This window comes from Teleopsis dalmanni, chromosome 1, assembly GCF_002237135.1.
Source record: "Teleopsis dalmanni isolate 2A chromosome 1, ASM223713v2, whole genome shotgun sequence".
Classification (NCBI taxonomy): domain Eukaryota; kingdom Metazoa; phylum Arthropoda; class Insecta; order Diptera; family Diopsidae; genus Teleopsis; species Teleopsis dalmanni.
This window is the reverse complement of record NC_051846.1, coordinates 185527732-185539767: the sequence shown is the minus strand read 5'-3', so window position 1 is coordinate 185539767 and position 12036 is coordinate 185527732.

The window sequence follows — 12036 nt, the reverse complement described above, 5'->3', positions numbered from 1 at the left end:
TGTAAATAGAATAGTTGCGTTTATTGTTCTAATTTATGAGATACGGCAGAAGTTTGAGAAGTTCATAAATTAATTCCGGAGTGGTGCTTTGCAGTAAGTTATTACCGAGTTGGCATGTCGGAATACCAGGAAAACATAATTAAACACTTAATAACAAACTAGTTGAAATAGTTCATGTATTAGTTACAATTTAAGTAATAATTTAAACAAATTCAATAAAAAATTTAAGAGGTTATTTCGAACAGTAGTGAACTACAACAACAAAAATAGATTTTATATTATTTTAAGTAATTGAATTTTTTGGCTGACCATACAGCTGTTTCGAGTATTGTCAAAACCCACCAAAAATGGTCTTGAAAATAATTCTTATATTTAATTACTCGTAAAATCGAACTCGAATACTGCCAAATGTGAAGTTCAGAGTCAGTGTACCGTAATCAACTGACCCAAATCCGTACTTGACTTTTAGAAGGATCTTCAGTTAATTAATTAACTTAATTTGACTAAACTGCTGGCTTCTTATTACCTAAAATTTAAAATTATCTTTGTCTTAATTGTTTGATTGCAATGGCAGGCCATTAGATACCTCAATTATCAATTTTTCGCTGTTTTACTACCACATTCCTCGCAAGAACCATAGTATAAAAGAGTAGATACTAAATCCATCCCGCCGAATTTAGGTAATTTAATAGGTCTTTCGTCTTCACCGATGAATAGTCTAATAAAGAAGTATCTTCCTAAGAACAAATATCTTCTGGACGCCAAAGCCGGGCATTCACAGGAAAAATGTATTATAGTTTCTTTTTCTTTCGGGTTTCCACAACTTCTGCAGTGAGGATTAATTTCTCTGCGTGAGTTCCTACATCTCAATGACCAGTAAGAACTGCAGTAAGCCTTGCAGTCTTCACGCGGTTTCTTTTGATGAGTTCCGAGAATCTATTTTTATTATAGCTAAGCCATGTTAAACTGGAAGTCGCACTTGACTTAAGTGCTTTCCATCTGTTATTGGCAAGTTGCAGAAAGTAAAAGAAAGTACTTCTCTTAATGGTCTCTTGGATAATATAAACCGGTACCGCCAGTTACATATCCAGGGAGGCACAAGAGCGGGCTAAACTGTCAGCTTTCTCGTGCCCTATGATGTTCCTATGTCCAGGAACCCAGATGAGTTTTCCGACAGGCTTCTATAATTGCTAGCATTTCAGCCTGAAAAACCGATCATTGTTTTACTTTTATGAAACTTTTATAGTCTTTTGAAAATTCATTACTTGTCCATATATAAATAAACATAAATCGATATAGTATATATACAATATTATATATTAATATATATTTCATAATATTATAAATGTATGTATTGATTGTTTAACTGCTAAGGCGCAGATGTAATAACACTGTTGCAATAAAACTAATTGAAAGTCGGTTATAGTCGAATGTATAGAATACATACATAGAATACAGAATATATAACTATGAATTCTGCACCAATTCAATTGTATTCCAGAAACTTATTTTATAAAAAATTTCTTTAACGAGATTCAAAGTCAAACCAAACGCAAAACGTGGTATAAGCTTCTTATTTGCTTCCAAATTAATTAAATGAATTTTTAATACAAAAACAAAAAAAAATAATAAACACCGAAATTCCACTTTGAATTCAGGAAATATTCCTTAGTTACATTGCGGATTTTCTCCCGCAGTTCTCCACACTCGATTCCATAAAAAAAAACAACATTAAATACATTTTGCGAGCCATTTGAGAGATTTTAACGCAAACACCAAATTTTCAATTTACTTCCGCTACTAAAACTTTCACCAGAATTGACTGCCTTGCCTTGCGATGGCGGTGTTGTAGCTGCTTAGGTCCTTTGAAGGCGTGTGAGTCGAAATTACTACTTTCACAATTTTGACTTTGACGAATTGCGTAACAAGACGCCAAGACTTTCTTTTTTGGGGAACACAACAGATAAAATGTTAGACAAGAAATCGAAAAGTGAAAAAAGTCAAGGAAACATGAAAATACGAAAACTCGAGAAACTGAAAATGTTGAAATTTGTGCTTTAAAAGCAATTTACACGCGAAAGGCGTAATTCATTTTACTTAGCAAGGATGTGCGGTTTATGGTAAAAGGATAATAAGCTTAGAAACAAAAATGGAACCTTTTCGGCTTAAAATCCAAAATAAAAAAAAACAAAAAAAAAGCGGAAGGTGTTGTAAAAATTTTATTTGTCAAAGCATATTTTTATATTAATTTAGAGAAGCGCCTTATTTATGCTAATTAAAACAATTTCGTCTAACATCCTTTTTTGTTGCACATAATAAAGAAATTAGCGAAGGAAAACGTTTTGTATATGGAGTGCTTTTAATAAATTAATTGCCTACAATTCTTTTTAAAAATTTTTTAAAGTTTTTTTTTTATTTTTATTTTTCGGTCAGTTCCCATTCGCAGACTAATTAAAAATTAAAAAATTCTTTTGAAAAATTAAGATCAATTATGTCATCTATTCAGTTTCCAGAAGAGGACACTTTGAGTACATAAGCACAAATCATGAACCTATGAACTCTAAGCACAAACATTTTTTGCTTCTTTTTATTATATGTATTCTGACATTTACATTGGCAATAATGTGACAGCTATAAAATTGTTTCTTTATGTGACATCCTTTCCCATGTACCGTGAACGAACAACGAATTCAAATCCTTACCACAAAATACAGCAGAAACAAAAGTACACAAATACTTTTTAAGTAAGAGATTATAACCCCTAATTTATATATATAGAGGAAGAGAAATTTATAAACACAAACAAACACAAACGAAAAGTTAAGAAGGAAAAGTAACTCCGGAAAGAGGATTTGGTTATTTTTTTCCTTTCGGACAGACTGCAACATAATCTTGTAACGACATAATTAAAGTCATAAAAAACATGCAAGTTCCTTTGTATCCCAAAATTATATTTTTGTGTTTTATTGTATAATTAAAGGCATACCTATGTGCACATACTTCTGTGTCTGTATATATATACAAGTATATAGTTTAATATTATGTAAAGGACATGTAAATATCCTTTATGCGTATGTTAGCCTATGTATTGTACACATAAGAGTTGTAATAAAATTTTATGTTTCAATTTGGCATAATTTTTATAGTTTGTTGTTGCTAACTGAATATTAATATGAATTCTTGTATAAAAATGTAGTCAATATTAATAAGAGTTCTTGTATAAAAATGTAGTCAATATAGTTATGTAGAAGGTAGATATGCTTACAATATAATGTGGTCACGTTTCATAATAATATAAACTACCATAAGTATACTGTAGTTTGAATAAAAAAATATCAATTAAGAAAATCTGAGACATATACGTGCATTTGACAGTGAACCACTTATATTCGTAACAGCTATAATTCATTAATATATGTAGTCATCTTTTCACTACAATTGTGGTACTTACAGAACTATGGACCAAAGGTGCTTTGTAATAGAATAATAAATAAATGTAAGGATGTGTTAGCGATTGAAATGAGTGCTGTTGCCATATCAAAGTCAAAAAACAAAAATGTCTAACAAACCATGGTGGTACATAAAAGGTGTAGACAGCATCATTAACTAAACTAATTAAATTAAACCTTGAAAATGTTTTTTTTTAATTAATGGTTTAACTTATGTGTTGCTATTTTGATGCTTCAAAGAAATGAAATTTTAGAAAAAAAAACAAACGGTTGCATTTGTAAAATAATAGAACTGGACACTTATTCAAATGGAAGCTGAACAGCAAAATTCGGTTTAGTCAAAGATGCAACTCACTCGTTGTACAGTAATTAATATGAAGAAAAAGTTTACTTTATGAATTCGAAATGATGAACATCACACAGTGAGCTGAGCAATTGAAAATTTTTTTGGTGCATAAAGTTTTTTAGCTTAAGTCCTTCACCTAATTTTTAAAACCTTTTATAATTGTCAAAATTATATTAAAAGAAGTAGAAATGTTAATTCTTACATACCAATTGCACATAGTTTTTTATTAACAATCGTCTTATTAATATGATACATAAGTACCCCCTCTTTGGAGATACTTATTCCCCCTCGGAACCGTTATCGCAATACTTCGAGAAGGGTTCCTTTTATGTTGACATTTCTCTACTCTACTTTTTCATTGCATTTACTTAGTGTCTGCTCTATTCATTAGCCTAGTTTTTGATTCTCCTTTCTAGGTTCAATTTGTTCAGTTTGAGAACTTGAATAACATATGACTCTATCGTTCGCCAGTCTATGTTTGCTTTCATCTTTTCCTCTATATATTATGGGATTTATTGGTCTAAACTATCATCTCTTCTCTAAATGTGAACCACCTATTACAGTAAAAGAAGATGTGCTCTGCGTCGTCACAGTCTCCGTCGCCATAAATGCAATCGGCTACATCCGCCTTTCCTATGCGGTACAGGTTCTTGCGAAAATATACATTTTGATCAGCATCTGAATGATACAGCAATTTATATCTCCCGATTTCCGTTTGAGTCAGGTTATTAAATTTGTCATCAGTCGAGCTGCCCACCTTCCGTAAGTGCTATTGTTTCCTCTTTGTTGTCACATTTCGATGGTTTGCTCCTAATCATCTCTTGTAATAATAAAGTACTTAACATAATAATATATAACAATATTAATAAGCTGCAGTAAATTTTTCGCACTGCATTAAAAAAATCTAAAAGCATAAACAAAATAATAGATGATTTTGGTTTGTTTTATCAAATTTTGAAGAAGTTTTATTATTATTTTCTTGCTCTTCTTCTCTTTTGCGAGAAAATTGCTTTATAATTATTTCAGTAAAATAATGATTTTTAGCTTTGTGGCAAGAGAAAACCACCCCTCTCCCCTGTCCATCAATCATCTCTATACTACTGTGGCTACCAGCACACAGTTTGTGTGGTTATAAGTTTTGATTCATCAGTGAGACTAACAGACGCATTGTTGAATTACATGAAATCTCTATTGTTGTATAATTTTTATGAAAATTACAGTTTTTAAGTCCTTAGAAAAGAAGAAACCTGTGAAGTCGGACTTACATTAGCACAAAGCAACTACACACTTAAATAAAAAACATATAAGTATATGGTCATTAAAGCTCCTGTTGAATTGAATTTTCATTGAAATCATGGCATTGTCTTCGTGGAAAAAAAGTTGACCTTAGGGTTGGAATTATAGAAGTATGGGAATTTATGCATTTTTAAGAGATCCGTAAATTCTTGAAGATTGTAAAAACATACAGTAAAGTAAAAAATACCAAATTGTATGTACTGTTTAACACCGAGCTGTATAAAATTCCTGTTCCCTATTGAATTTAATCCAAATCGTCGTATGAAAGTTCCTGAAAATTAAGTTGCTTTTATAACAGGCGTATTAATAGAACAATTTGAATGCAGTTTTTAAAGAACCTAAAAATTCTTACAGTGTAAAAATTGCACACCTAAATCAGAAATACCTCATTGAAAGCTTTATAAACTTTCTGTTTTCTAATAAAATTTTATCGAAATAACCATATTCTTTCTTAGAAGTGTGATATATCTACCTCCAATATTTTAAACTTTCACCATATTCTTTTACCATATGTATTTACCATATTCAGAAAAATATGGTTGAGTTTTTTCTTCTGTATTGTACATTGATTATGTGATATAGAATATGTTGATATTGTTTATTAACATTTTTGTATTTATGGTCTAATGTAAATTTAATTTTTGTACTACGGAACGATACAAATTACTTCAAAACACGCAATCATTAGACGATTTTCCCAACGCGCAGATTGTAATATTAATATTAGATGGAGGGAAAATGGTACACCATGGCGTATGAGACGTTTTTGTGCTAAACAAACGTCTGTAGAGAAAAAATATCTAAATCTCATATTTGGTGGTAATAAAGCAATCATATGGGTATATTCTTCTTTATTAATAAATTTAAAATATTAAAATTAACTCAAACATTAATTTTAATTTATAAAATTGTTTTTGTTTTTCGTTATTACTGTAATTTTTTCCCTTTGGCATAGTTTGTAACCTTTGTAACTATATTTAAGTTTTAATACTGACTTTATACTCTGAAATAAATTATTCCTCATTACTCCTAAATGTTATTTGCCTTGTCTTTATAAAATATATATAACAGTTAATATTCTTAATAAGAAATTGTGCTGCAAGTTAAAAACTTTTTTCGTAGCATATAAATAACAAATTTAATTTTAAACAAGTTTTCTTCAAAACATACTGTTTTTTGTTTTTGTTAAGAAACTTAAGAAAATTTCATGTTTTTTGGTATGAAACTTTTCTCATCTCACTATACTTTGTTGTTGTTGATACTTACACATATGTCCGTTTAAATTAACTACATACGGTTTCTTTTTCCTTAAAGCCTATGAAATAAATGCAAAAAAAAACAGGTCGTCGGAGATGCTTACTACCTCCACAACTTTATTAAACTTTAATTTCAAATTGTTTGTTGGGTTGGAAATACATTTCCATACACTTGCGCTCAAGTTGTGTACTTCTGTGTTAGTTGACTTGTTGCTATGAGTGTGTTCAGTGACTTACACACTGAAGTGTACTATGGAAAAAATGACAACTGTAAACAACATTAAGTAACTTCGTTAAACTTCATTTCGTTGGTAACAAAATAAATTGAAACGGAAGTTATATTTTATTTTGAGATTTTATTTTAAAGTTTTATTGTTACAGTAAAAGCTTTATTATAGTCTTAAATATGTTTTATATTCTTATAAAATTAAATATGTCTATTTTTTAAGGCATGAGAAGTCTGTCCTATTAAGAAATGTATCAAAATTTGAGCGTTAACTTCGTGCCAAGAACGGATAACCTATCAATGGTCCAACAAAAATGTTTTATGAAATGCATGAGGGATAATTTCGAACATTTATGTAGACATGAGATCTCAATCAGAAATCGTTAATATCTAAAAAATATTTTATAACCATATTGTTCTTGTCTAAATTATACTCCCCGATTTTTCTTTAAATAGTTTTTCATATAACACTAGCTAAGCCCCGCCATGCTTTGCTGTAGCTTCGTCTGATATTAATTATTAAAGAAGTGAATAACGAAGACTCAGCAAGAAAAGATAACTGCATAACTCGCTCATCTATTCCATCTTAAAATTGTTAAGACGAATACGCTGTCATTCTTTTTCTTCTAACTTCTATTAGTAAAACTTCAAGTCTTTCTTCCCGCTTATTAATCAATTTTACTACTCGCTTTTAAGAAGTTCTGACTCTAACTTATTCATTGTGGTCTAAATGTTCTTAATCAGTACGGTACGGTCCTTTTTAATGTACTGTGCTTGCTCATCGAGAACATCAGTATGTCCGATGGTAATTGATGGTTTTTTTTTTAGAAAAATTTTAATTGACTAAAAATAACTTTCTATATTTCTATTGGAAATTTGCATATAATTAAATTTGTATTCATAACTTTAGATTATTCTTTTTAAACCGAATATTAAAAAGAACTCACAAAAATTAGCACTAAATACTAAAATAGGCACAAGACAAGACACATTTGTTAAATAAAACCAAGTTTCTTATATTTTTTTAACCTCATTTATCTAATACTACCACAAAACAAAATGAAGTCATTTTAAATAAATTTGCATATAAAGAAAGACCTATTAATAATACTAATGAAGAAATTTAATTATAAAATGTTAATACCAAATTTAAAATATTAGCTTGAATTTCTTTATTCTGTACAAAATATAAATAAAAAAAAATTTTAAATGTGATGATTAGCATTTTCCCTCATTTAATTTTTAATTCTTAAACTTTTTATTGTTAAAGTTTTAATGTAGGTTCAAATAATATGCAGACCCAATGAACAATTAAAATAAAAAGTTTATTTTCTACATTTTTTCACTGCTAAAATCTTCCCATTTATATGAGTATGTACGAGAATCCATGTTTGTATACCCACAAAGTTAAAAAAACAGAAGAAAAAAATCTTAATAAATAAATCAGTTTTTCCACGTTCTTATAAAAATTCAGAATAATTGAAGATGGGACAACTTTTTTGGAACTCGTCACATTAATTTGTTGCGCTCAATAAAGTCCAATCATTTGGCAATAATTGTATCGATATAACTTTTCCAATCAAAGATAGATTAAGAGATGCGAAAAATCGTATCAGTTAACAAAAAAAGTATTGCGTTTCGGGTTTTAGCATAAAATGTGTGTTAATGTGTTAGCAATCATGTAAGAAAGCAAACAGTAATTTGACATAAAAAACCTTATACGGAAAGTAAGTTCATGACAAGACATTAATTGTAAAAGGGTTCGGAATAATATTTAACTTTTACTAAGAAAAAGAGATCATGGATAATACAACAAAACATCATTTTATTGCGTGATTAAATTTAAAAATATAAAGAGACATTAATAATAAATAAACTAATGGGTTTTATATTAGAATAAATCGTAAATGACTACAGATGTAATTAATTTCATAGTAGTTTTGCTGCTCTAGCAAAATAACTAGAGTGTTGAAAATAAAAATTGTACTAAAAGTGCATTAAAAGAACATCTCGATTAAAAAAATTATCCGAATATTAAACGAATATTTTTGGAATACTCTAACATTTTTGTAGTAGTGTTAGTTGACATTTATATATTTCATACATACATATATCGAATCAAATCACACTTTATCTGTCAAATCATAGAAAACAGCTGTTCATTTCAAGGTAATCCTGTTACTCTGGCAAATATCTAGAGCAGAGCGTTTTTAAACTACTACTATTACGCAAATTTTCTTTTGATGTACTAGTAAAATCACATTATTTAATTTTTGTGGTATACCAAGTAAATGAATTTAAATTGATAAATTAATAAAACTAATTTTAATGTTATAACTGTGTTGTAATACATAGGTTAACCATGCACGTATGTATTTGTTTTTGCGGCCTTGCAATCTGTACAGTGATTGGTATTGACCCGCGATCTAATCTGGTCTGGACAGCCCTGATTTATAGTGTTATAAATTAATCGCGAGTGTTATATATTTTGATCCAGATTTACCAATCGAAAACGAAAAGTCATCATTTTAAAAATAAATTTCAATATAAAAACTTATTTTTTTAAATGAATAAACATAAAAATAAAAAAAAAATATTATTTGTATAATATTTGAATAACGTCGATAATTTATAAATATTTGTTCACATCTAAAAATTATAATCTTATAATAACACATTTAATCAAGCATTAATTATAAACTTAAATACCCTAAAGGATGTTCTGCAAAACAAGCTTCTTAATAATAAAATCGCTTTTATTTAAGAAAATTTTCCAAATCACAACGACAACCAAAATAACAGGAAATATATTTTATTCGAATATACTACTGCTTAATCCATTCATGGTAGAAATTTGTTAAAATTTTACTTGGTTATGTTTGTGGCTTGTTGTTGAAAAATCTGTTGTAAAGTTTGTAGAGTGTGACCAAAATTGTCAATATAAATTTGGGTTAAGCACATTATCTGCTTTAATGTTATGCTAATTCGTGTCGACATTTATTTTGGTCATAAATTTCTAGTTTGCAGTAAGTAAAACTTGTAAATTATGGTAATTAACAATTAAAAAACAGCAATTTTCTGGTTAATGCAATACAATACATAAGGAATAAACAAAATTAACAACAGAGCATCATTGCTAAATATAAAATAAATGTATATCAATTAATTTTTGAAAATATATGATAGCTTAATAAACTTAAACCACATAATTTATCTTTTAGCAAACAACTGTTTCTGTCATTTTAACAAAATTAACAAAATTATTTAATGATATTTTAATTACTACCATTTTTAATTTTGATACAGAAATTGTAACTATAACTTTGAAAATCTGTTAATTAATTTATCTATAAAAATGAAAAACCTTTTTCTTTTCATAAATTTTACTCTACCTTTTATTTTCTCTCAAGTTGTCTTTTGGGACACCACTGCGTATGAGCGATAAGCTTTGTTAGCCTTCTAAATTGATTTTTTTATCATTGCCTTGCACCGAGATGATAAATTAACTTTTTTAGTACATAAAAATTTTAAGACATTTAGAAAAATTTTTAATTTTTTTTGGAATCATAATTTAAAAACTAAAACCACACTAATTTTTTATTAATTGCGTTTAGCATAAAACAGTTGTTAAAAATTTTTTTGGCAATTTTTCCATCTATAGTATTTGTAATCTAATAAAATTTTTTGTAGTGCATTTAAAACGCTTACTTTACCGTAACTAAAATATTCTTTTCAATATTGTCTTCTTTTTTTGGGTATCTTAAGGATTTCCTTTTTTGTCCTTTTAAAATTGCAAATCATTTTCAACTTCAATGAAGCTGTCACCTAAGTTTTTGACACATTTATTAAATCTCCCTTAACAACAACAAGTTGTGGACAGCTCTACACTTATATATAATGTATACAAGCAACGAATTAATTTCCATAAATTTAAAGAAAATAACATGAATTCGATATGAAGTGGCTTAATAACTTCTGCAAGCTAATGTCCTTTTTTGTAAAAATAGTTTCAGGCATTCGAGAAAAATCAAAAGATATCAAGTTTAATTAAAGTTTATTTGAAAAGAGATGAATAGCAAATAAATATTAAATTTTGTTATATTTTACGCAAATATAAAGCAAGCGCTTGTTAAAATTTATATATGATTTAATCAATATATTGTTGTATATTACATCAATAAATTAAATTACAATTAAATTCGAGAAACGAGTATTTTTATTCTTTCCGAATTCTTGCTTTTCTAGTACATCGAAAATTTCGTACACGTAAAACAGTTCTATATTATATTAATTTTAATGAATTGAGAATGAATGAGATCTATATCTGCTATGATTTAACAAATCTTCCGCATATCCATCATAAAGTTGAGATCTTTAAATGGAATGAATTGGGACACCGTTGTTAGATATTATGTTAAGAAACTAAGTCATTTTTACAACTAATTATAAATTTTTATTATTAATTTTTTTTTGTATACCTACTTCTCTAACTGAATGTTTTTGGACATGTATATGTAAAAAATAAGTGCAATGTGTCCAGTATATTTAGTATCTAGTCTACTTACAGTTGATCATGAATGATATTTGACAATGTTGAAGAATAACAACATTGTCATTGCGGCGATGTATAACTGCAGATGAAAAATTATTCCATTACTTGGTATCTTATATAAAAACGTAAATCGAAATGCATTCGTTGGCAAGGGGTTGACTTTTGTTTTCATAATACACATAAAAAAATCAGAACCTATCTTTAAATAACTCACTCGAAAATAGGAATAAGCACAAAGAAAATTATACTGGAATAAGACTTGATAATGCTAGCTTAGTACTATTTTTTATATAAAAAGTTTGTCTTGAAGATACTCTAAATCTATGAAAGGGGCATAATAGATTTGTAGATCGTAATGCAAAATCCTCCAAAAAGTAAAAATAGTAATCTATTTTTTAATATTTTTCATTAATATTCTTAATATATATTCTTATAATCATAATCAACTATTCTACAACTGGTATATGATTCCGTTTTGATATAACACAGCAAGTAAATTTTTTATTAAATTTTCACAATAAATTAAAAAAAAAACTTTAAGTTCGTACATACATAAAAGTCAAAATGGCTTTGTTTTTTTTTTAACGACTATATGTAGTGCACTACTTGCCACTCTACTTTGATCTGAGTATAATAATCGTTTAATCAATCTGCTTAAAACCAATTTATGGAAATTTCTACACTCTTCTTAAAAGATTAGTTATCTGAACCTTCAAAAACTTAAATTAAGCCGATTAACGATAGAAGAAACTTAATAATTTGAATTTACTGTTTGCATCATTTGGTAGAACATGATGATATCGTCAGAATTACTATCAGAAATTACTATTAAAGTATAACCTGCCGAACTCATCAGCATGAATTCTATGAACAAATCAATTAAATTTATTTTTTGTTAAAATTTGTCTTCA